Source organism: Theropithecus gelada, chromosome 7a, assembly GCF_003255815.1.
Source record: "Theropithecus gelada isolate Dixy chromosome 7a, Tgel_1.0, whole genome shotgun sequence".
NCBI lineage: Eukaryota > Metazoa > Chordata > Mammalia > Primates > Cercopithecidae > Theropithecus > Theropithecus gelada.
The window spans coordinates 3,459,165-3,482,670 of record NC_037674.1 but is presented as its reverse complement, the minus strand read 5'-3'; the positions used below and the strand labels follow the sequence as shown (position 1 = coordinate 3,482,670).

At 58.4% G+C, this 23,506-nt stretch overlaps 1 long non-coding RNA gene and 14 other non-coding genes across 15 annotated transcripts; all 15 read left to right on the top strand.

Moving 5' to 3' along the window:
• Nucleotides 1-81: 81 nt before the first annotated feature.
• LOC112628109 lies at nucleotides 82-163 on the top strand. Its single transcript, XR_003120290.1, has one exon. It is a non-coding gene; the product is annotated as a small nucleolar RNA SNORD115 (small nucleolar RNA).
• Nucleotides 164-1,861: 1,698 nt separating this feature from the next.
• Nucleotides 1,862-9,436, top strand: LOC112627954. Its single transcript, XR_003120251.1, has 6 exons — nucleotides 1,862-1,913; nucleotides 2,276-2,321; nucleotides 3,692-3,967; nucleotides 4,204-4,248; nucleotides 6,098-6,141; nucleotides 9,368-9,436. It is a non-coding gene; the product is annotated as an uncharacterized LOC112627954 (long non-coding RNA).
• LOC112628100 lies at nucleotides 1,979-2,060 on the top strand. The gene has a single exon (XR_003120280.1). It is a non-coding gene; the product is annotated as a small nucleolar RNA SNORD115 (small nucleolar RNA).
• LOC112628119 lies at nucleotides 3,879-3,960 on the top strand. Its single transcript, XR_003120300.1, has one exon. It is a non-coding gene; the product is annotated as a small nucleolar RNA SNORD115 (small nucleolar RNA).
• On the top strand, nucleotides 5,773-5,853 carry LOC112628129. Its single transcript, XR_003120310.1, has one exon. It is a non-coding gene; the product is annotated as a small nucleolar RNA SNORD115 (small nucleolar RNA).
• On the top strand, nucleotides 7,662-7,743 carry LOC112628097. The gene has a single exon (XR_003120277.1). It is a non-coding gene; the product is annotated as a small nucleolar RNA SNORD115 (small nucleolar RNA).
• A 124-nt stretch (nucleotides 9,437-9,560) lies between the features above and the next one.
• LOC112628112 lies at nucleotides 9,561-9,642 on the top strand. Its single transcript, XR_003120293.1, has one exon. It is a non-coding gene; the product is annotated as a small nucleolar RNA SNORD115 (small nucleolar RNA).
• A 1,785-nt stretch (nucleotides 9,643-11,427) lies between these two features.
• LOC112628131 lies at nucleotides 11,428-11,509 on the top strand. Its single transcript, XR_003120312.1, has one exon. It is a non-coding gene; the product is annotated as a small nucleolar RNA SNORD115 (small nucleolar RNA).
• Nucleotides 11,510-13,323: 1,814 nt separating this feature from the next.
• On the top strand, nucleotides 13,324-13,405 carry LOC112628133. Its single transcript, XR_003120313.1, has one exon. It is a non-coding gene; the product is annotated as a small nucleolar RNA SNORD115 (small nucleolar RNA).
• A 1,046-nt stretch (nucleotides 13,406-14,451) lies between these two features.
• On the top strand, nucleotides 14,452-14,533 carry LOC112628102. The gene has a single exon (XR_003120283.1). It is a non-coding gene; the product is annotated as a small nucleolar RNA SNORD115 (small nucleolar RNA).
• A 1,817-nt stretch (nucleotides 14,534-16,350) lies between these two features.
• LOC112628099 lies at nucleotides 16,351-16,432 on the top strand. Its single transcript, XR_003120279.1, has one exon. It is a non-coding gene; the product is annotated as a small nucleolar RNA SNORD115 (small nucleolar RNA).
• A 1,830-nt stretch (nucleotides 16,433-18,262) lies between these two features.
• LOC112628128 lies at nucleotides 18,263-18,344 on the top strand. The gene has a single exon (XR_003120309.1). It is a non-coding gene; the product is annotated as a small nucleolar RNA SNORD115 (small nucleolar RNA).
• Nucleotides 18,345-20,088: 1,744 nt separating this feature from the next.
• Nucleotides 20,089-20,169, top strand: LOC112628125. Its single transcript, XR_003120306.1, has one exon. It is a non-coding gene; the product is annotated as a small nucleolar RNA SNORD115 (small nucleolar RNA).
• A 566-nt stretch (nucleotides 20,170-20,735) lies between these two features.
• Nucleotides 20,736-20,817, top strand: LOC112628110. Its single transcript, XR_003120291.1, has one exon. It is a non-coding gene; the product is annotated as a small nucleolar RNA SNORD115 (small nucleolar RNA).
• A 1,779-nt stretch (nucleotides 20,818-22,596) lies between these two features.
• LOC112628137 lies at nucleotides 22,597-22,678 on the top strand. Its single transcript, XR_003120317.1, has one exon. It is a non-coding gene; the product is annotated as a small nucleolar RNA SNORD115 (small nucleolar RNA).
• Nucleotides 22,679-23,506: the final 828 nt, after the last annotated feature.

The following is a 23,506-nucleotide window of genomic DNA, read 5'->3' as shown; positions in this document are numbered from 1 at the left end:
CCCTGGTCTCCTGCACTGAGCTGTGGTGAGCACATCTGGGTCCCGCTGGATGCATGCGTGGGGAGGGGGGTCCCCTGAGTTGGGTCAATGATGAGAACCTTATATTGTCCTGAAGACAGGTGATGACTTAAAAATCATGCTCAATAGGATTACGCTGAGGCCCAGCCTAGGTGAGAATTTTGGAAGAGGACGCTGGAATCCCAAGGTCCCCTGGCAGGGCCACTGTATTTTGGGCTGGAGTCCTTGAGGCCCTGAAGGACACCTCCGGGATGCCCAACCCTGTCTCTACTCTCCTCTGTGTGGCAGCCCAGGCTGCTTGTGCAGGCTTGGTGTTGGCACTCTGGTTCCCTGGGGGCAGGACACATTGGGGGCTCCTCCCTGAGCCCCTTTTCTCCTCTGTCTTTCAGTGAGCTCTTCTGCCCAGGTGAGCCCCTGGCCTTGAGCAGCATAGGTGAGTGGATCTTGCTGGGGTTACGGGCCATGAGCCAGGCTGCAGGGGATTGCTGAGGGTCACCCTTCAGGCCACGAGGGTTTCCTTAGGGAGCTGACCTGAATCCCCACCAGGGATGGCTGGTTTCTCCAGGAGGGCGTCTTCCTTGGAAACTGATCCCAGAAGGACGCCTTCCCTGAAACCCTGCAGGGGTAACGTAGGTCCGGGCAGGAGAGGGTTCCTTCAACCCAATGCAGTGCAGCTCCTGAGACTTGGGGCACGGCTTAGGCCTGGAGCACTTCCAAGGCCACATGATGGGGTCCACTGGGTCTCCGGGGGCCACAGGTGTTATGCAGGAGCTCTCTGTCCCTGAGGCTTGCATCGGGGTAGGGTGTGGGTGATTGAGCTTATGGAGTCAGGCCATGAAGATTCAAGGACTGGGCCCAACCCATGGCCCTGATGGGACTGACCTGTGGAGCAATGGGCCATCCCAGTGGTGCCTCCTTGAGCATGGTAGGGGCGGTGTGGCCTCAGTGGGTTTGGGTCAAGACTGAGCTCTGGCCAGCACCTGGTGGTTGGCCCTGGGAATCGTGGGCTTTGGGCCAAGGGTGCAGCCTGAGTCCCATTGGAGGTCACTGCTACCTGAAGTGGAATAGCTGGAAGGGTGGCATCCTGTGGTGGAAGGCCTACTGTTAAGGGTCCTGTCCCGGCAATTTGATGCCCGGGCTACTTCTGAGCCATGGAGTCACCTCCAGGGTGGTGGGGTCTTGAGCCGAAGGAAAGGAGAGGACATCACATGGCCTCTGATTGGCTGAGCGTGGCCCAGCTCTGTGTTTGGGAGGTGTGCGGTGCATGAATGGGGACCCCCCAGAGAAGGCACGTGGCTCTGGGGACCCAGGATGCAATTTCTGATGTGAGCTTATAGAGGGTGCCTGGATGGGTTCATTTCATGCCCGGGGCAGGCCACGTAACTACCAGGTCTGCAGTGGCACGTGGCATCCAGGCCAGCCTCCTTGGTTTGTTGTGAGCTGGTTGGTGGCCGTGGCCCTGCCCAGTGGTCCCGGTGCAGCCCAGAGTCGAGCAGGGGATTTTGCATGGGCAGTGGAAGTTCTCCAGGGTCCTGCAGTAGGGTGCAGCCTGGGCGTTTTGCTCCAACCCTGTGACCCGCCTGCCCTGTCATTCCAGGGTTCAGTGGCCAAGGGTTCCTTGCGTTTGTGACCATCACGGTTTTACATGGATCTCATCTCATGAGTCCATGGAGGAAGAGCATGTGTGAGCCAGCCCCACCCTGCCCACTTTCCTGCATGGAGACATGAGGCTCTGTTTGGACACCTGTCCCCCACCCCTCCAGATGGTGACCCCAGAGGAAGACTTACATTGGGTCTGCTGGCTCTGGCCCAGTGTCTCTCAGCCAGGTGCTCAGCCCCTGGTGAGCTGAAGCTCAGGCCCTTCCTGGCACCCTGGTCTGCTGCACTGAGCTGCGGTGAGCCCATCTGTGCCCCACTGGATGCATGAGTGGCGGGCGGTTGTGGGGCGGTGCCCTGGGTTGGGTCGATGATGAGAACCTTATATTGTCCTGAAGAGAGGTGATGACTTAAAAATCATGCTCAATAGGATTACGCTGAGGCCCAGCCTAGGTGAGAATTTTGGAAGAAGATGCTGGGATCCGGAGTTCCCCGGAATGGCCAGTGTATTTTGGGCTAGAGACCTTGAGGCCCTGAATGGAATCTCATGGAGATCTGACCCCTTCTCTGTGCTCCTCTGTGAGGCAGCTCAGGCTCCCCGTGTGGGCTTGGTGTCGGTGCTCCGGTTCTGACAGCCCCCATTCTCCCTTGTGTCTTTCAGTGAGCTCTTCCACCCAGGTGCGGCCCCCAGGCACTGACCAGCATAGGTGAGTGGTCCTGCTGGGGTCATGGGTCATCAGTCAGGCAGCGTGGGGTCACTGAGGGTCAGCTTTTGAGACAGGAAGGTTTTCACAGGCAACCGACCTGAATCCGCACCAGGGAGGGGTGGATTGGTCCTCCAGGAAGGCTGATTTTTTGGGAATTGGACCCAAGTAGGATGCCTTCCCTGCAGCCCTGCGGGGATGACGGTGGTCCAGGCAGGAAAGGGTTCCTTCAGTCTCAAGCAGGGCAGCTCCCAGCTGAGTCTTGATGCACTGGTCTGGCCTTGAGGACTGACCAGGCCACATGAGGGGGGCCACAGGGGCTTCGGGACACAATGGGGTCATACAGGAGCTCCCCATCCCTGGAGAAAGGTGGGCATAGGGCCCATGGAGTTGAGCTGCAGAGATTTAAGGATCGCACAGGACTTATTGCCCTGAATGGGACCGACCCTGTTGATCTATGTGCCATCCCATGGTACCTGTTTGGGCCTGGATGGGGCGGTGCTATTTCCCTAGGTTTGGGTCAAGGCTGAGCTCTCGCCAGTGCCTGGTGGTGCTACAGTTCAGCCATGGACTCGTCAGCTTTAGGCCAAAGGGTCAGTCCACGTCCTGCTGGGGATCTCCCCTTCCCTGTGGCTGGAAGTGACCCCTTCCCTGTTGGCAAGAGTCAGGAAGGGTGGCCTCCTGAGGTGGAAGGCCTGCTGTCAAGGGTCTTACCCCTGGAATATGCTGCCCATGCTGCTTCTGAGCCACGGGGTCACCTCCAGGTTAGCGGGTCATGGACCCAAGGAAAGGAGAAGTCACCATGTGTCCCCCGATTAGCCGAGTGTGGCCCTGCTCTGTGTTTAGGAGGTGCGTGGGGCATGGATGAGCACCCACCAGAGAAAGCATGTGGCCCTGGGACCCCAGGTTGCGATTTCCATTTCATGCTGGGATAGGGTGCCTGGGTGGGTGCCCACAATGCACAGGGGCAGGCTATGTGACTGCCAGCTTTGCAGTGGCACCTGGCATCTGGGCCAGCCTCCTTGGTTGGCTGTGAGCTGATTGATGGCCCTAGTCTGTGCCCATTAGTTCTGGCATGATCCTGGGGTCGTGCAGGGAAGCTGGCATGGGCAGTGGAGGTGCTCATGGGACCTGTAGTAGGACACAACCGGATCTTCTTGCCCAAGCCCAGTGACCCACCTGCCCTGTCTTTCCAGGGTTCAGTGTTGAGAGATCACTGGGTGCCCTGTGTCCGAGACAAGCCAGTGGTCTGCATGGATCCCATCACATGGGTCCATGGAAGGCAAGCATCCCTGAGCCGCCACACCCCACCTTCTGCCTCCATGGAGGCATGAGGTTGTGTTTGGATGCCTGTCCTACTCCTGTTTCCTCAGATTGTGAGGCTGGAGGAAGACTTGAATTGGGCCCAATGGCCCCAGGCCAGTGTCCATCAGCTAGGTGTCCAGCCCCTGGTGCACTGAACATTCAACACTTCCTGGCACCCTGGTGTCCTGCACTGAGCTGTGGTGAGCACATCCGGGTCCTGCTGGAAGCATGCACTGGGAGGTGGTGCCCTGAGTTGGGTCGATGATGAGAACCTTATATTGTCCTGAAGAGAAGTGATGACTTAAAAATCATGCTCAATAGGATTACGCTGAGGCCCAGTCTAGGTGAGGGTTTTGAAAGAGGACACTGGGATCCCGAGGTTCCCTGGAAGAACCATTGTATTTTGGGCTGGAGACTTGGAAGTCCTGAAGGGCATCTGGGGGGTCCAACCCTGTCTCTGTGCTCCTCCATGAGGCAGTCCTGGCTCCCTGTGTGGGCTTGGTGATAGCCCTCCTGTTCCCCAGGAGCGACGCACATGGGCGGCTCCTCCCTGACCACCATTCTCCCCTGTGTCTTTTAGTGAGTTCTTCCACCCAGGTGGGCACCCTGGCATTGACCAGCATAGGTGAGTGGATCCTGCTGGGGTCGTGGGCCATGTGCTAGGCTGCATGGGGTCACCAAGTATTAGCCTTCAGACAGGAGGGTTTCCTCAGGGACCTTAATCCCCACCTGTGGAGAGATGGGTTTGTCCTCTAGGAAAGCAGCTTTCTGGGGAATCAGACCCAATACCATGCCTTCCCTGAAGCCCTGCAGGGGTGACGGTGGTCCAGTCTGGAAAGGGTTCCTTCAGTCTCATGCACGGCAGCTCCAAGCTGACACTCGGTTTGCGAGTCTGTCCTCGAGGACTGCCCAGGACAAATGAGCGGGACAGCAGAGGCTCTGGGGTGCCACGGGGATCACTCGGGGGCTCGCCGTCCCTGGAAATGGGTGGGCGATCGGGCCCATGGGATGGGTCTGCGGAGATTCAAGGATCGTGCCCTACTCATGGCCCTGAATGTGAATGACCCTGTTGAGCAATGGGCCACACCAGTAGCTCCTTCTTGAGCCTGATGGGTGGCGGTTCAGCTTCAACTGGTTGAGTCAAGGCTGAGCCGTGGCTGGTGCTTTGTGGTGCTGCAGACCGGCCCTGGGACTCATGGGCTTTGAGTCAAGGGTGCAGCCCGTCTGCTGCTGGGGGTCACCCCTTCTTCGAGGTAAGTGACTGGAAGGGTCGCATCCCGAGGTTGGAAGGCACCCTCATGAGGGACCTGTCCCAGGAATTTGTGGCCCAGGCTGCTTCTGAGCCATGGGGTCACTTCCAGGGTGGCGGGGTCTTGGGTCCAAGGAAAGGAGAGGGTACCACGTGGCTCCTGATTGGCTGAGTGTGGCCCAGCTCTGTGTTTGGCAGGTGTCTGGGGTGTGGATGAGGACCCAGCAGACAAAGCACGTGGCCCTGGACCCAGGCTGTGATTTCTGGTGTGCACTTGGAGAAGGATCCTGGGCAGGCATTCTCCGCACACAGGGGCAGGCTGTGGGACTGCCAGGTTGGCAGCAGCGCCTGGCTTCCGGGCCAGCCTCCTTGGTTGGCTGTGAGCTAGTTGGCGGCCTTGATCCCTGCCCTAGGTTTCTGTTGTGGTCTAGAGTCGTGCAGTGGAGCCACTGTGAGCGGTGAAGGTGCTCCAGGGGTCTGCTGTACAGCACAGCCTGGGCATCTTACCCAAGCCCCATGACCTGCCTACCTTGTCCTTCAAGGGTTCAGTGGTGGAGAGGACCAAGGGTTCCCTGGGTCCATGACCATCATTATCTCATATGGATGCCATCACATGGGTCCATGGAGGGAGAACATGTGTGAGCCAGCCCCCACTCCCTGCTTTCCCGCATGGAGGCATGAGGCCCTGTTTGGATACCTGTCCCCTGTCCCTCCAGATGGTGACCAGAGAGGAAGACTTGCATTGCGCCTGCTAGCCCCAGGCCAGTGGCCATCAGCCAGGTGCCCAGCCCCTGGTGAGCTGAAGCTTGCGCCCTACTGGGCCCTGGTCTCCTGCATTGAACTTGGTGAGCACATTAGGGTCCCACTGGATGCGTGTGTGGGGAGGGGGTGCCCTGGGTTGGGTCGATGATGAGAACCTTGTATTGTCTGAAGAGAGGTGATGACTTAAAAATCATGCTCAATAGGATTACGCTGAGGCCCAGCCTGGGTGAGAATTTTGGAGGAGGATTCTGGGAATTACAAGTTCCCCGGCAGGAGCACTGTATTTTGGGCTGGAGACCTGGAGGCTCTGAGGGCATCTGGAGGGTGCCCAACCCTGTCTCTGTGCTCCTCCGTGAGGCAGCCAGGCTCACTATGTGGGCTTGGTGTCGGCCCTCCCCTTACCTGGGGGCAGGGTACTTTGGCAGCTCCTTCCTGAGCCCCCATTCTCCCCTGTGTCTTTCAGTGAGCTCTTCTGCCTAGCAGACCCCCTGGCATTGACCAGCATCGGTGAGTGGATCCTGCTGGGGTCATGGCCCATAAGCCAGGCTGCGTGGGGTTGCTGAGCATCAGCCTTCAGCCGCAAGAGTTTTCTCAGGAGCTGTCCTGAATACCCACTTGGAATGGGTTCTCCAGACGGGCGGCTTCCTTGGGAATCAGACCCAAGGAGGATACCTTCCCTGAAGCCCTGCAGGGGTTACAGTGGTCCAGACAGTAAAGGGTTTCCTCAGCCCCATGCGGGGCAGTGCCCCACTAAGACTCAGGCTCAGGTCAGGCCTCTAGGACAACCAGGCCACATGCGGGTGGCCACAAGGGCTCTTGGGTGCCAAGGGGGTCTTGCAGGGGCCCTCTGACCTTGGAGAGGTGTGTGCAATTCTGCCCATGGGGTTGGGCTTCGGATTTGCAAGAATCTCTCCAAACCTATGGCCCTGAGTGGGACCGACCCTATTAAGCTATGGGCCATCCCAGTGGTGCCTCTTTGAGCCAAGTGTAGGGCGGCACTGTTTCCCTAAGGGTGTGTCAAGACTAGCTCTAGCTGGCACCTGAGGGTGCTGCATTCCGGCCTGGAATTGGTGGGCTTTGGGCCAAGGGTACAGTCCATGTCCCACTGGGGGTCACCCCTTCTTTGTCGGCAGTGACAGGAAGGCTGTCCTCCTGCGGTGGGGAGACCTGCTGTGGAAGGACCTGTCCTGGAAATTTGTGGTCCAGGCTGCATCTGAGCCATGGGGTCACCTCTGGGGGGTGGGATCTTGGGTCAAAGTAAAGGAGAAGACACCAGGTGTCCCCTGATTGACTGAGTGTGGCCCCGCTCTGTGTGTGGGAGGTGTTGTATGGCCATGGATGGGGACTCACCAGAGAACACACGAGGCCCTGGGGCCCCAGGCTGCGATTTCCGGTGTGGTGTGGAGCGGGGCCTGGGTTCTCACCCTCCACACACAGGGGCAGACTATGCAACTGCCAGATCAGCAGTTCATGGCATCCGGGCCAACCTCCTTGGTTGCCTATGAGAGGGTAGGTGGCCCTGGCCTGCACCTCAGGGGCCAATACAGCCCTGGAATTGTGAGAGGCAGCTAGCGTGGGCAGTGGAGGTGCTCAATGTGCCTGCAATAGGGCGTAGCTAGGGCGTCTTGCCCGAGTCCAGTGACCCACCTGCCCTGTCCTTCCAGGGTTCAGTCGTGGGGAGGGCCAAGGTTCCCCTGCATCCATGACACATCAGTGTTTCACATGGATCCCATCACATGGGTCCATGGTGGGAGAGCAGTCGTGAGCTGGCATCCCCCACTCCCTTCCCGCTTGTAGGCGTGAGGTTCCGTTTGGACACAGGTCCACCTCCTGTCCCCTAGATGGTGAGACCAGAGAAAAACTTTCGTTGGGCCTGCTGTCCTGGGGCGAGTGGTCGTCAGTCAGGTGCCCAGCCCCTGGAGCACTGAAGCTCAGGCCTTTCCTGTCACCCTGGTCTCCTGCACTGAGCTGTGGTGAGCACATCTGGGTCCCCATGGATGCATGTGTGGGGAGGTGGTGCCCTAGTTGGGTCAATGATGAGAACCTTATATTGTCCTGAAGAGAGGTGATGACTTAAAAATCATGCTCAATAGGATTACGCTGAGGCCCAGCCTAGGTGAGAATTTTGGAAGAGGATGCTGGGATCCCAAGGTCCCCTGGCAGGGCCACAGTATTTTGGGCTGGAGTCCTTGAGGCCCTGAAGAGCACCTTGGGGATGCCCAACCCTGTCTCTGTGCTCCTCTGTGTGGCAGCCCAGGTTCCTCATGCGGGCTTGGTGTTGGCACACTGGCTCCCATGGGCTGGGGCAGGTTGGTGGCTCCTCCCTGAGCCCCCGTTCTCCCCTGTGTCTTTCAGTGAACTCTTCTGCCCAGGTGAGCCCCTGGCCTTGAGCAGCATAGGTGAGTGGATCCTGCTGGGGTCATGGCCCATGAGCCAGGCCATGGGGGTCCACTGAGGGTCACCCTTCAGGCCACGAGGGCTTCCTCAGGGAGCCGACCTAAATCCCCACCAGGGACAGATAGTTTCTCCAGGAGGGCGGCTTCCTTGGAAATCGATCCCAAGAAAGATGCCTTCCCTGAAACCCTGCAGGAGTAACAGAGGTTCAGGCAGGAGAGGGTTCCTTCAACCCAACGCAGTGCAGATCTCAGCTGAGACTTGGTGCACAGGTCAGGTCTGGAGGACTGCCCAGGTCACATGAGGGCATCCACAGGGTCTCTGGGGCCAGGAGTCTTATACAGGAGCTCTTCCTCCCCGAGGCTTGCAGGGGGTTGGGTGTGGGTGATCGGGCTTACAGAGTCAGGCCGTGAAGACTCAAGGGTTGAGCCATACTCTGGGCCCAGAATGGGGCAGACCCTGTTGAGCAATGGGCCATCCCACTGGTGCCTCCTTGAGGCTGGTGGGGGTGGTGCGGCCTCACTAGGGTTGGGTCAAGGGTGAGCTCTGGCCGGCACCTGGTGGTTGGCCCTGGGAATCGTGGGCCAAGGGTGCAGCCTGCGTCCCATTGGAGGTCACCCCTCCCCAAAGTGGAGTGGCTGGAAGGGTGGCATCCTGTGGTGGAAGGTCCACTGTCAAGGGACCTGTGCTAGCAATTTGCTGCCCTGGCTGCTTCTGAGACATGGGGTCACCTACAGGGTGGTGGAGTCTTGAGCCAAAGGAAAGGAGAAGATACCATGTGTCCCTTGATTGGCCGAGTGTGGCCTGGCTCTGTGTTTGGGAGGTACGTGGTGCATGAATGGGGACCCACCAGAGAAGGCACGTGGCCCTGGGAGTCCAGGATGCGATTTCTGGTGTAGGCTTATAGAAGGCGCCTGGACAGGTGCCTTCCACATCCAGGGGCAGGCTATGTGCCTGCCAGTTCTGCAGCTGCACATGGCATCCAGTCCAGCCTCCTTGGTTTGCCATGAGCTGGTTGGTGGCCCTGGCCTTGCCCAGTGGTCCAAGTGTGGCCAGGTCATGTGGGGGAGCTGGTGTGGGCAGTGGAGGTGCTCCAGGATCCTACAGTAGGGTGCAGCCTGGGCGTCTTGCTGGAATCCCATGACCTGCCTACCCTTTCCTTCCAGGGATCAGGGGCAGGGAGGGCCAAGGTTTCCTTGAGTGCATAACCGTCACTGTTTTACATGAATCCCGTGTATTGAGTCCAGGGAGGGAGACCATCTGTGAGCCAGCATGCCCTGCCCACTTTCCTGCATGGAGGCGACGGCCGTGTTTGGACAACTGTCCCCCACCCCTCCAGATGGTGACCCTGGAGGAAGAATTGCATGAGGCCCACTGGCCCTGGGACAGTGTCCCTCAGCCAGGTGCTCGGCCCCTGGTGAGCTGAAGCTCAGGCCCTTCCTGGTGCCCTGCTCTCCTGCACAAAGCTGTGGTGAGCACATCTGGGTCCCAGTGGATGCATGCATGGGTTGGGGGGAGTGGTGCCCTGGGTTGGGTCAATGATGAGAACCTTATATGGTTCTGAAGAGAGGTGATGACTTAAAAATCATGCTCAATAGGATTACGCTGAGGCCCAGCCTAGGTGAGAATTTTGGAAGAGGATGCTGGGATTTCTAGGTCCCTGTCAGGACACTGTATTTTGGACTGGAGAAATCCAGGCCCTGAACAGCATCTTGGGGGAGCTCTACCCTGTCTCTGCATTTCTACATGAGGCAGCCCAGGCTCCCTGTGTGGGCTTGGTGTTGGCTCTCTGGTTCTCTGGGGTAGGGCACCTTGCTGGGTCCTTCCTGAGCCCCTGTTCTCCTCTTGTGTCTTCTGTATTTCAGTGAGCTCTTCAGCCCAGGTGGGCCCGCTGACATTGACGCACATAGGTGAGTGCATTCTGCTGGCATCGTGGGCCATGAGCCAGGCCACATGGTGTCACTGAGGGTCAGCCCTTGGGAAAGAAGAGTTTCCTCAGGGAGCCGACATGAATCCCCACTGGGGAGGGGTGGTTTCTCCAGGAGACTGGCTTCATTGGGAATCAGACCCAAGACAATGCCTTTCCTGAAGCCTTACAGGGATGACAGTGGTCTAGGCAGGAAAGTGTCCCCTTATTCCTATGTGGGGCAGTTTCCAGCTGAGACTTGGTATGCAGGTCTGGCCTGAAGGACAGCCCAGGCCACATGACGGGTGTCACAGGTGCTCTGGGTGCCCCAGGGGTCACACGAGAGCTCTCTTTTCCTGGAGAGGTGCTCGAATGGGCCCGTGGGTTCAGGCCACAGAGATTCAAGGATTGCATCCCAACCATGGCCCTAACTGAGACCGACTGTTGAGTAATGGGCCATCTCAATGGCGCCTCTTTGAGCCTGGTGGGGGGCGGCGCTGTTTCCCTGGGTTTGGGTCAAGGTTGAGCTCTGGCCAGCACCTGGTGATGCTGCAGGCCGGCCCAGGTTCTTCTGGGCTTTGGTCCATTTGGCAGCCTGGTCCTGCTAGAGATCACCCCTTGCTGGTTGGTGAGGGACTGGAAGAGTGGATCCTGAGGTAGGAAGACCCACTGTCGATGGTCCTGTCCTGGGAATATGCCACCCAGGCCTCTTCTGAGCCATGGGGTCACCTCCAGGGTAGTGGGGTCTTGGGGCTAAGGAAAGAGAGGACACTATGTAGCCCATGGTTGCCCAAGGGTGGTCTGACTCTGTGTTTAGGACATTTGCAGGACATGGATGGGGACCCACCAGAGAAAGCATGTGGCTCTGGGACTCCAGGCTTTGATTTCGGGTGTGGCTTGCAAATAGCACCTAGGCAGGTGCCCACCTCACCCTGGGGCAGGCTATGCATCTTCCATGTCCACAGTGGCATATAGCTTCTGGGCCACTCTCCTTGGCTGGCCATGAGCTGGTTGGTTCCCTGTGCCCTGTGTTCCCGGAGTGGCTCTGGAATTGTGTGGGGCAGACAGCTTGGACAGTGGAGATGCTATCAAGGCCGTCAGTAGGGTGCAGTCTGGGCATCTTGCCTGAGCCCAGACCTACCTACCCTGTTTTCTCAGGGTTTGGTGATGGGGAGGGCCAAGGGCTCCCCATGTCCATGATAGGTCATTGTTTCTCATGGACCCCATCACATGGGTATACCTTACCCCTTCCCCACATGGAAGGATGAGGCCTTGTTGGGACACATGTCCTCTTCCTGTCACCCCAAATGGTGAGCCTGGAGGAAGACTTGCATTGGGCCCAATGGACCGAGGCCAGTGGCCATTAGCCAGGTGCCCACCCTGGTGTGCTGAAGCTTGGGACCTACCTGTCGTCCTGGTTTCCTACACTGAGCTGTGGTAAGCACATCTGGGTCCCGCTGGATGCATGCATGGGGAGGGGGGTGCCCTGGTTTGGGTCGATGATGAGAACCTTATATTATCCTGAAGAGAGGTTATGACTTAAAATTCATGCTCAATAGGATTACGCTGAGGCTCACCCTAGGTGAGAATTTGGAAGAGGATGCTGGCATCCCGAAGTCCCCGGTAGGGGACTTTATTTATTAGTTTTGAGCTAGAGCCCTGGGGGCCCTGAAGGGCATCTGGGGTGCCCAACGCTGTCTCTGCACTCCTCCGTGAGGCAGCCCATGCTCCCTGTGCGGGCTTGCTGTTGGTGGTCCAGTTCCCTTGCGGGGGCGCACGTGGAAGCTCCTCCTTGAGCCCCACTTCTCCACTTGTGTCTTTCAGTGAGGTCTTCAACCCAGGCAGGGCACCCTGGCATTTACTGGCATAGGTGAGTGGATCCTGCTGCCATCATGGGCCATGGGCCAGGCCACGTGGAGTCATTGAAGGGCAGCCTTTGGGACAGGGGGGTTTCCTCAGGGAGCAAACCTGAATCCCCACCGGGGAGGGATGGGTTGGTCCACCAGGAGGGTGGCTTCCTGGGAAATCGGACCCAAGGGGGATGCCTTCCCTGGAGCCCTGCAGGGATGACAGTGGTCCAGGCAGGACAGGGTTCCTTCAGTCTTACACATGGTAGCTCCCAGATGAGTCTAGGTGTTCGAGTCTGGCCTCAAGGACTGCCCAGACCACCTGAGGGGCCAATAGGGGCTCTGGGATGCCATGGGGGTCACACAGGAGCTCTCCATTCATGAAGAAAGGTGGGTAATAGGGCCCATGGAGTTGAGCTGTAGAGATTTAAGGATTGTGCCCAATGCATGGCCATGAATGGGACAGACCCTGTTGAGTAATGAGCCATTCCATGGGCCTTGTTGAGCCTTGAGGGGGGTGGTACTGTTTCCCTAGGTTTGGGTCAAGACTGAGCTCTGGCCGGCGCCTGGTGGTGCTGAGGTCTGGCCTTGGACTCGTCGGCTTTGGGCCAAGGGGTCAGCCTGCTCCCACTGGAGGTCCCCCTTCCCCGTGGCTGGAAGTCCCACCTTCCCTGTGGCTGGAAGTCATCCCTTCCCAAAGGTCAAGTGTCGGGAATGGTTGCCTTGAGGTTGGAAGGCCTACTGTCGAGGGTCTTGTCCTTGGAATATGCGGCCCATGCTGCTTCTCAGTCATGGGGTCACCTCCAGGGTAGCGGATGTTGGGCCCAAGGACAGGAAAAGATGCTGTGTGTCCCCTGATTAGCTGATTGTAGCCCTGCTCTGTGTTCAGGTGTGTGGGGCATGGATGTGGACCCACCAGAGAAAACATGTGGCCTGGGACCCCAGGTTGCTATTTCCAGTATGTGCTGGGAAAGGGCATCTGGGTGGGTGCCCACCATGCACAGGGATAGGCTATGTGACTGCCAGGTCTGCAGTGGCATCTGACATCCAGGCCAGCCTCCTTGGTTTGCCGTGAACTGGTCGGTGGCGCTGGCCTGTGCCTAGTAGTCCTGGCATGACCCTCGGGTTGTGTGGGTGAGCCAGTAGGGTCCCAGTGACCCGCCTGCCCTGTCCTTCCAGGGTTCTGTGGCTAAGAGCACTGGGTGCCCTGTGTCCGTGATGGGCCAGTGTTCCACATGCATCCCATCACATGGGTCCATGGAGGGCGAGTATGCTTGAACTGCCACACCCCACTTTCTGCTCACATGGAGGAATGAGGTTGTGTTTGGACAACTGTCCTACTCTTGTTCTCCCAGATCATGACCCCAGAGGAAGAATTGTTTTGGGCCCAATGGCCCTGGGCCAGTGTCCATCAGCCCGGTGTCCAGCCCCTGGTGTACTGAAGCTCAGGCCCTTCCTGGTGCCCTAGTCTCCTGCACTGAGCTTGGTGAGCCCATTCGGGTACTGCTGGATGCAGCGGTGAGGAGGGAGATGCCCTGGGTTAGGTCGATGATGAGAACTTTATATTGTCCTGAAGAGAGGTAATGACTTAAAAATCATGCTCAAAAGGATTATGCTGAGGCCCGGCCTAGGTTAGAATTTTGGAAGAGGATGCTGGGCTCCTGAGGTCCCCAGGAGGGCCCCTGTATTTTTGGCTGGAGACCTGGAGGCCCTGAAGGCTATCTGGGGGGTGCCCAACCCTGTCCCTATACTCCTCTGTGAGGCAGCCCAGGATCTCTGTGCAGGCTAGGTGTTGGCACTCTGGTTTTCTGGGGGCAGGACAGGTTGGTGGCTCCTTCGTGAACCCTTATTCTCCGCTTGATTCTTCCAGTGAGCTCTTCTGCTCAGATGGGTCCCCTGGCATTGACCAGCATAGGTGAGTGGATCCTGCTGGGTTCATGGGCCATGAGGCAGACACATGGGGTCACTGAGGGTCAGCCTTCGGGACAGGAGGGTTTCCTCAGGGAGCCGACCTGAATCCCCACCATGGAGGGATGGGTTGGTCCTCCAGAACAGTGGCTTCCTGGGGAATCTGACACCAAGAGGACACCTTCACTGAAGCCCTGCAGGGGTGATGGTGGTCCAGGCTGGAAAGGGTTCCTTCAATCTCATGCGGGGCAGCTCCCTACTGACATGAGGTCTGACCTTGAGGACTGCCCAGGCCCCATGAGCAGGACAACAGGGGCTCCAGGGTGCCATGGGGATTGTGCGGGGGGCTCTCCATCCCCGGAGAGAGGTGGGCAATCGGGCCCATAGGGTCAGGCTTCTAGGATTCAGTGGCGGGGAGAGCCAAGGGTTCCCTGGGTCCATTACTGTCAGTGTTTCACATGGATCCCATCACATGGGTCCATGGAGAGACAGCATGTGTGAGCAGGCACCCCTTGCTCCCTTTCCCACATGGAGATGTGAGGCCCTGTTTGGACACCTGACCCCCGTCCCTGCAGATAGTGAACCTGGAGGAAGACTCTTCCTGGGTCCCCTGGCCCCAAGCCAGTGTCCATCAGTCAGATGCCAGACCCCAGTGTGCTGAAACTCATGCCCTTCCTGGTGCCCTGGTCTCCTACACTGAGCTATGGTGAGAACATCTGGGTCCCACTGGATGCATGCATGGGGAGGAACGTGCCCTGGGTTGGGTCAATGATGAGAACCTTATATTGTCCTGAAGAAAGGTGATGACTTAAAAATCATGCTCAATAGGATTACGCTGAGGCCCACCCTAGGTGACAATTTTGGAAGAGGACACTGGGAATCAATGAGGTCCGTGGCAGGGCCACTGTATTTTGGACTGGAGACCTGGAAGCCCTGAAGGGCACCTCACTGGGGGCGCAACTCTGTCTTCTCTCCCCCGTGAGGCAGCCCAAGCTCCCCGTGTGGGCTTGGTGTCAGCGCTCTGCTTTCCTGGAGGCGGGGCATTTTGGCTGCTCCTTCCTGAGCCCCTGTTCTCCCCTGTGTCTTTCAGTGAACTCTTTCACCCAGCAGACTCCCTGGCATTGATCAGCATAGGTGAGTGGCTCCTGCTTGGGTCATGGGCCATGAGCCAGGCCATAGGATTGCTGAGGGTCAGCATTTGAGCCATGAGGGTTTCCTCAGGAGCTGACCTGAATCCCTACCTGGGATGGGTTCTCCCAGAGGGCAGCTTCCTTGTGAGTCTGACCCAAGTAGGATGCCTTCTCTGAAGCCCTGCAGGGGTGACAGTTGTCCAGGCAAGAAAGGGTTCCCTCAGCCCCACGCGGGGCAGCACCCAGCCGAGACTCAGTGCTTGGGTTAGGCCCCTAGGATGGCCAGGCCCTTTGAGGGGGGTCACAAGGGCTCCAGGGCACCACAGGGGCCTCGCAGGGTCTCTCGGAACCCGGAGAGTGGTATGCGATTCGGCCCATGGGATTGGGCCCCAGATTCAAGGATCACACCACATCCATGGCCCTGAAGGGAACCAACCCTGTTAAGCAATGGGGCATCCCAGGGGTGCCTCTTTGAACCAAGTATGGGGTGGCGCTGTTTTCCTGAGGTTGGGTCAATACTAGCTCTGTCCAGTGCCTGTTGGTGGTGCAGTCCAGCCCTGAAATTCATGGGCACCGGGCCCAGGGTGCAGCCTGTGTCCCGCTGGGGATTCACCCCTTCCTTGTGGGCGAGTGGTGGGAAGGGTATCCTCCTGAGGTGGGAAGGCCAGCTGTGGAAGGAACTGTCCCGGAAATTTGCCATCCAGTCTGCTTCTGAGCTATGGGGTCGCCTCCAGGGTTGGCAGGGTCTTGGGCCCAAGGAAAGGAGAGGACACCATGTTTTCCTCAACTGGCCGAGCGTGGCCCTGCTCTGCATGTGGGAGGTGTTTTGTGGGGCATGGATAAAGACCCACCAGAGAAAACACGTGGCCCTCAGGCCCAAGGCTGCAATTTCTCAGTGCACGCTTGGAGACGGTCCTGGACCCCCTCCATTCCCAGGGGCAGGCTGTGCAACTGTCAGGTTGGCAGTGGCACGTGGCATCTGGGCCAGTCTATTTGGTTGGCCATGAGCTGTTGGTGGCCCTGGTCCTTTCCCAGGGTTTGGGTGCAGCCCTGGGGTCATGTGGGACAGCCAGTGTGGGCAGTGGAGGTGCTCTGGTGGCCTGCAGTAGGGTGCAGCCTGGGTGTCTTGCCCGAGCCCAGTGACCTGCCTGCCATGTCCTCACAGGGTTCCCTGGCAGGGAGGGCCAAGGGTCCTCTGTGTCTGTGACACATCAGTGTTTCCCATGGATCCCATCAAATGGGTCCATGGAGGGAGAGCATGCGTGAACTGGCATCCCTCCACCCTCTTCCCTGCATGGAGGCATGAGCCTCTGGTTGGACATATGTCCTCCTCCTGTCCCCCCAGATGGTGGCCCTGGAGGAGGACTTGTATTGGGACCACTGGCCCCACATCAGTGTCTTTCAGCCAGGTGTACAGCCCTTGGTGTGTTGAAGCTCAGGCCCTTCCTGGTGCTCCGGTCTCCTGCACTGAGCTTGGTGAGCCCATCCAGGTCCTGCTGGATGCATATGCGGGAAGGGGGTGCCCTGGGTTGGGTCGATGATGAGAACCTTATATTGTCCTGAAGAGAGGTGATGACTTAAAAATCATGCTCAATAGGATTACGCTGAGGCCCAACCTAGGCGAGAATTTTGGAAGAGTATGGTGGGATCCTGAGATCCCCAGCCAGGCCACTGTATTTTGGGCTGGAGTCACTGAGGCCCTGGGCATCTCAGGGGTGCCCAAATCTGTCTCTGCGCCTGTCCATGAGGCAACCCACTTTCCCTGTGCAGGCTTGGTGTCGGCCCTACCGCTCCCCGTGAATGGGGCATATTGGCGGCTTCTCCCTGAGTACCTGTTCTCCCCTGTGTCTTTCAGTGAGCTCTTCTGCCCAGGTGGTCCCCCTGGCCTTGAGGGGCATAGGTGAGTATGTCCTGCTGGCATCATGGTCCATAAGCCAAGGTGCATGGGGTTGCCAAAGGTCACCCTTTAGACTAGGTTTCCTTAGGGAGCTGACCTGAATTCCCACTGGGGAGGGCTGGTTTCTCCAGGAGGGCGTCTTCCATAGAAACTGGTCCCAAGAAGGACTCCTTCCCTGAAGCCGTACAGGGGTGACAGTGGTCCAGGCAGGAAAGGGTTCCTTCAAACCAACGCAGTGCAGCTCCTAGCTGAGACTCAGTGCACTGGTCAGGGCTTGAGGACTCCCAGGCAACATGAGGGGATCCATAGGATCTCCGGAGGCCACGGGTGTTAAGCAGGAACTCTCTATGCTTGAGGCTTGCTGGGGGCGGTGGGATGGTGGCAGGGTGTGGGTGATCGAGTTTATGGAGTCAGGCTGTGAAGATTCAAGGGTCAGGCCCCACCCATGGCCCTGATGGGACCAACCTTGTTGAGCAATGGGTTATCCCAGTGGTGCTTCCTTAAGCCTGGTGTGGGCAGCGTGGCTTCAATGGGGTTGGGTCAAGGCTGAGCTCTGGCCTGCACCTGGTGGTTGGCCCTGGGAATTGTGGGCTTTGGGCCAAGGGTGCAGCCTGCCTGCTGCTGGAGGCCATCCTACCCAGAGGTGGAGTGGCCGGAAGAGTGGCAGGCATCCTGTGGTGGAAGGCCCACTCTTGAGGGTCCTGACCCAGCAAATTGCTGTCCAGGTTGCTTCTGAGCCATGGGTTTACCTCCACGGAGGCGGGATCTTGAGCCCAAGGAAAGGAGAGGACATCATGTGTCCCCTGAATGGCCGAGAGTGGGGAGAATGTTTGGGGGGTATGTGGTGCATGCATGGGGACCCACCAGAGAAGGCACATGGCCCTGAGGCCCCAGGACGCAATTTCTAGCACACTTATAGAGGGTGTCTGAGGGGGCACTCTCCATGCCCCGGTGCAGGCTATGTGACTGCCAGGCCTGCAGCAGTTCGTGGCATCCAGGCTAGCCTTCTTGATTGCTTATGAGCTGGTTGATAGTCCTGGCCTGTGCCGAGGGGTCCTGGTGCGGCCCTGGGGTTGTTCGGGGAGCCGGCACAGGCAGTGGAGGTGCTCTTAGGGCCTGCAGTAGGGCACAGCCCAGGTGTTCTTGCTTGAGTGCAGTGAACCTCCTGCCCTGTCCTTCCAGGGTTCAGTAGCAGGGAGGGCCCCATATCCTCCCTGCTACTGGTCAGTGGAGGTGGGTCAGTGTTCCGCATGGATTTCATCACATGGGTACATGGAAGGAGAGCATGTGTGAGCCAGCACTGCCCGCTCTCTTCCCCGCGTGGCAGGGTGAGGCCCTGTTTGGACCCACCCTCCACCTATCTCACCAAATGGTGAGCCCAGAGGAAGACCCCCTGGCTGTGGGCCAGCCTCCGTCAGCCAGATCCCCAGCCCCTAGTGTGCTGAAGCTCAGGACCTTCTTGGTGCCCTGGTCTCCCGCACTGAGCTGTGGTGAGCCCATCCAGGTCCTGCTGGATGCACGAGTGGGGAGGGGGGTGCCCTGGGTTGGGTCAATAATGAGAACCTTATATTGTCCTGAAGAGAAGTGATGACTTAAAAATCATGCTCAATAGGATTACGCTGAGGCCCAGCCTAGGTGAGAATTTTGGAAGAGGATGCTGGGATCCCAAGGTCACAGGCAGGGCTACTGTATTTTGGACTAGAGACCTCAAGGCCCTGAAGGGCATCTTGAGGGGATCCAACCTTGCCTCTGCACTCCTCCATGAGGCAGCCCTGGCTCCCTGTGTGGGCTTGGTGTTGGTGCTCTGGTTCCTGGACGGGGCATGTGGGTGGCTCCTTCCTGAGCCCCCGTTCTCCCCTGTGTCTTTCAGTGAGCTCTTCTGCCCAGGTGGGCCCCCTGGCATTGACTGGCATAGGTGAGTGGATCCTGCTTGGGTCATGGGTCATGAGCGAGGCAGAGTGGGGTCACCATGTGTCTGCCTTCGGGTCACAAGAATTTCCTAAAAGTGTGGACCTGAATTCCCACTGGGGATGAGTTCTCCAGAAGGACCACTTCCTTGGGAATCATACCCAAGAAGGATGCCTATCCTGAAGCCCAGCAGGGGTGATGGTGGTCCAGGCAGGAAAGAGTTCATTCAACCCCATGCAGGGCAGCTCCTATCTGAGACTCGGTGCGTCAGTCAGGCCTCAAGGACTGCCCAGGACACATGAGGTGGCTACAGAGGGTCTGGGGCACTACGGGGGTTCTGGGGAGAGGGGTAGGCAATCAGGTCCATGGGGATCATGCCATGCAGTTTCAAGGACACCCATGACCCTGAATGAGACTGACCCTGTTGAGCAATGGGCCATCCCAATGGCGCCTCCTTGAGTCTGGTGGTGGGTGGTGCTGTTTCCCTGGGGCTAGGTCAAGGCTGAGCTCTGGCCAGTACCTGTGGTGCTGCAGGCTGGCCCTGGAACTCATGGGCTTTGGACCATGGGGACAGCTTGGGTCATGCTTGGGGTCACCCCTTCCCGGAGGTTGAATGGCGGGAGTGGTGGCTTCCTAAGGTGGGAAGTCCCGCTGTTGAGCAACCTGTCCTGGGAATTTGCCACCCAGGCTGCTTCAGAGCCATGGGGTCACCTCCAGGGTGGCAGCCTCTTGGGCCCAAGGAAAGGGGAGCACACCATGTGTCCCTGGATTGGTTGAGTGTGGCCTGACTCTGTGTTTGGGAGGTGTGCAGGGCATGGATGGGGACCCATCAGAGAAAGTACATAGCCCTGGAGCCCCAGGCTGTGATTTCCAGTGTGTGCTTGGAGAGGGACAGGGGCAGGCTCTCGACTGCCAAGTCTGCAGCAGTGTGTGGCATCCAGGCCAGCCTCCTGGTTGGCCATGTGCTGGTTGGTGGCCCTGGCCTGTGCCCAGTGGTCTCAGGGCGGACCTGGCATTGTGCAGGGCAGCCAGCAGGTCAGTGGAGGTGCTCTCAGGACCTGCAGTAGGGTGCAGCCTGGACTTTTTGCATGAGACCAGCGACCTGCCTACCTTGTCCTTCCGGGGTTGGGTGGCTGGGAGGGCCAAAGGTGGTCTGTGTCCGTCTTTGTGACGCATCAGTGCCCTGCACGGATCCTATCACATGGATATCCCCTACCCACCTTCCCCATATAAAGGCATGAGGCCCTATTTGGACACGTGTCCTCCTCCTGTCCTAGATGGTGAGCTCAGAGGAAGACTTGCATTGGGCCCAATGGATCCGGGCCAGTGTCTGTCAGCCAGGTGCCCAGCTCCTGATGTGCTGAAGCTCAGGCCCTTCCTGGAGCCCTGGTCTCATGCCCTGAGCTGTGGTGAGCCCGTCTGGGTCCCACTTGATGCATGCACGGGAGGGGGGTGCCGTCGGTTGGGTCAATGATGAGAACCTTATATTGTCTGAAGAGAGGTGATGACTTAAAAATCATGCTCAATAGGATTACGCTGAGGCCCAACCTAGGGGAGAATTTTGGAAGAGGATGCTGGGATCCTGAGGTCCCTGGCAGGGCCACTGTATTTTGGGTTGGAGACCTCAAGGTCCTGAAGGGCATCTTGGCGGCCCCCAGCCCTGTCTGCACTCCTCTGTGAGGCAGCCCAGGCTCACAGAGTTTGGTGTCAGAGTCCCATTCCCCAGGGGCGGGGCAGGTTGGCGGCTCCTCCCTGAGTCCCCCTTCTCCCTTGTGTCTTTCAGTGACATCTTCTGTCCAGGTGGCCCCCTGGCATTGACCAGCATAGGCGAGTGGAACCTGCTGGTGTCATGGGCCATGAGCCAAGCAGCGTGGGGACGCCAGGTCAGCCTTCAGGACAGGAGGGTTTCCTCAGTGAGTGGGGGAATCCCCACTGGGGAGGGATGGGTTCTCCCAGAGGGCCACTTTCTTTCTAATCAGACCCATGGAGGACATTTTCCCTGAAGACCTGCAGAAGTGATGATGTTTCAAGCAGCAAAGGGTTTTTACAGCTCCTGCAGGGCAGACAGCTGTAAAACAGATGTATGCATGGGGAGCGGGGTGCACTGGGTTGGGTCAATGATGAGAACCTTATATTGTCCTGAAGAGAGGTGATGACTTAAAAATCATGCTCAATAGGATTATGCTGAGGCCCAGCCTAGGTGACAATTTTGGAAGTGGACACTGGGAATCATGAGGTCCCTGACAGGGTCACTGTATTTTGGGCTGGAGACCTGGAGGCCCTCAAGGGCCTCTCGTGGGGACCCAGCCCTGTCTCTGTGCTCCTCCATGAAGTACAGCAGGCTCCCGGTGTGGACTTGGTGTCAGCGCACTGGTTTCCTGAGGGCAGGGCACATTGGTGGCTGTTCCCTGAGTCCTCATTCTCACCTTGTGTCTTTCAGTGAACTCTTCAGCTCAGAAGGGGCCCTTGGCCTTGACTAGCATAGGTGAGTGCATCCTGCTGCCGTCATGGGCCATGAGTCAGGCCGCATGGGGTCACCAAGGGTCAGTCTTTAGGACAGGAGGGTTTCCTCAGGGAGCCAACCTGTATTTCCACTGGGGAGGGACAGTTTCTCCAGGAGGGCGGCTTCCTTGGGAATTGTACCCAAGACGTTGCTTTCCTGAAGCCCTGCAGGGATGGCAGTGGTCCAGGCAGGTCCTTCATCCCCATGCAGAGGAGCTCCTAGCTAAGACTCGGTGTGTGTGTTGGCCTCGAGGACTGCCCAGGCCACATGATGGGGGCCACAGGGCCTCCGGGGCACCACGGGGGCCATGCAAGAGCTCTCTTTCCCCGGACAGGGGTGCTTGAATGAGCCCATGGGGTTGGGCCATGGAAATTCAAGGATTGCACTGCAACCATGGCTCAAAATGGGACTGTTGAGCTATGGACCATCCCACGGCGCCTCTTTGAGCTTGGTTGGGGGCAGTGCTATTTCCCTGGGTTTGGGTCAAGGCTGAGCTCTGGCCAGTGCCTGGTGGGGCTGTGGGTCAGACCTGGGACTCATGGGCGTTAGGCCAAGTCGACAGCCTGTGTCCTGCTGGAGGTCACCCCTTCCCCATGAGTGAGTGGCTGGAATGTGTGGTGGGAAGGCCTGCTGTTGATGGTCCTGTCCCAGGAATTTGCTGCCCAGGCTTTTTCTGTGCCATGGGGTCATGTCCAGAGAGGCAGGGTCTTGGGCCTAAGGAAAGGAAAGTATACCATGTGGCCCAGGATTGGCCAAGGGTGGCCTGGCTCTGTGTTTGGGACATGTGTGGGGCATTGATGGGGACCCACCAGAGAAAGCACATGGCCCTGGGACTCTAGGCTGCGATTTCAGGTGTGACTTGGAGAGAGCACCTGGGCAGGTGCCCACCACGCCCAGGAGCAGGCTATGCAACTTCCATGTCCACAGCAGCAGATGGCTTCTGGGCCAGCCTCCTCGGTTGGCTATGAGCATATCAGTGACCCTGTCCCATGTTCAGTGGTCCTGGGGTAGACCTGGCTGGTGCAAAGGAGAAGCCAGAGGGCGCACTGGAGGTGCCCTCAAGGTCTGCAGTAGCATTAAGACCAGGGATCTTGCCCAAGCCCAGTGATCCACCTGCCCTGTTTTTTCAGGGTTTGATGATGGGAAGGGCCGGGGGTGCCCTGTATCTGTGACAGGTCAGTGTTCCACATGGATCCCATCACATAGGTATCCCTTACCCCATTCCCCACCTGGAGGTGTGAGGCCCTGTTCAAACACATGTCCTCCTCCTGTCCATCCAGATGGTGAGCCTGAAGGAAGACTTATGTCAGGACGAATGGACCCTGGCAAGCGTCCATCAGCCAGGTGCTCAGCCCCCGGTTCGCTGAAGCTCAGGCCCTTCCTGGTGCCCTGGTCTCCTGCACTGACCTGTGGTGAGCACATCTGGGTCCTGCTGGATGCATGTGTGAGGAAGGGGGGTGCCCTGGGTTGGGTCAATGATGAGAACCCTATATCATGTTGAAGAGAGGTGATGACTTAAAATTACCATGCTCAATGATTACGCTGAGGCCCAACCTAGGTGAGAAATTTGGAAGAGGTTGCTGGGATCCCAAGATTTCCGGCAAGGCCACTGTATTTTGGGCTGGAGCCCTGGAGGCCCTGAAGGGTATCTGAAGGAGGTCCAACTCTGTCTCTGTACTCCTCTGTGAGGCAGCCCAGGCTCCCTGTGCGGGCTTGGTGTTGGCCCTTCTGTTCCCCAGGGACATGGCACGTGGGTGGCTCCTCCCTGAGCCCTGGTTCTTCTCCCCTTGTGTCTTTCAGTGAATTCTTCTGCCAAGGGGTGGCCTCCTGGCATTGACCAACATAGGTGAGTGGGTCCTGCTGGTGTCATGGTCCATGAGCCAGGCTGCTTGGGGTTGCTGAGGGTCAGACTTTGGGCCATGAGGGTTTCCTCAGGGAGCCGACCCTAATTCCCACCAGCAAGGCATGGTTTCTCCAGGAGGGCAGCTTCCTTGGGAATCTTACCTGAGGAGGATGCCTTCCCTGAAGCCCTGCAAGGGTGATGATGGTCCAGATGGCAAAGGGTTCCTTCAGCCCCATGCAGGACATCGCCCAGTTGAGACTTGGTGTGTGGGTCAGGTCTTGAGGACTGCCCAGGTCACATGGGAGGGGCCAGAAGGGCTCCGGGGTGCCACGGGTATCACATGGGAGCTCTTGGTTCCCGGGCATATTCCTGGGGGGTGGTGACCGGGTTGGGCCACAGAGGTTCAAGGCTCTCCTCCCACCTGTGGCCCTGAATGGGGCCGATCCTGTTGAACAATGGGCCATCCCAGTGGCACATATTGAGCCTGGTCAGGGGTGGTGCAGTTTCAATGGGGTTGGTCAAGGTTGAGATCTGGC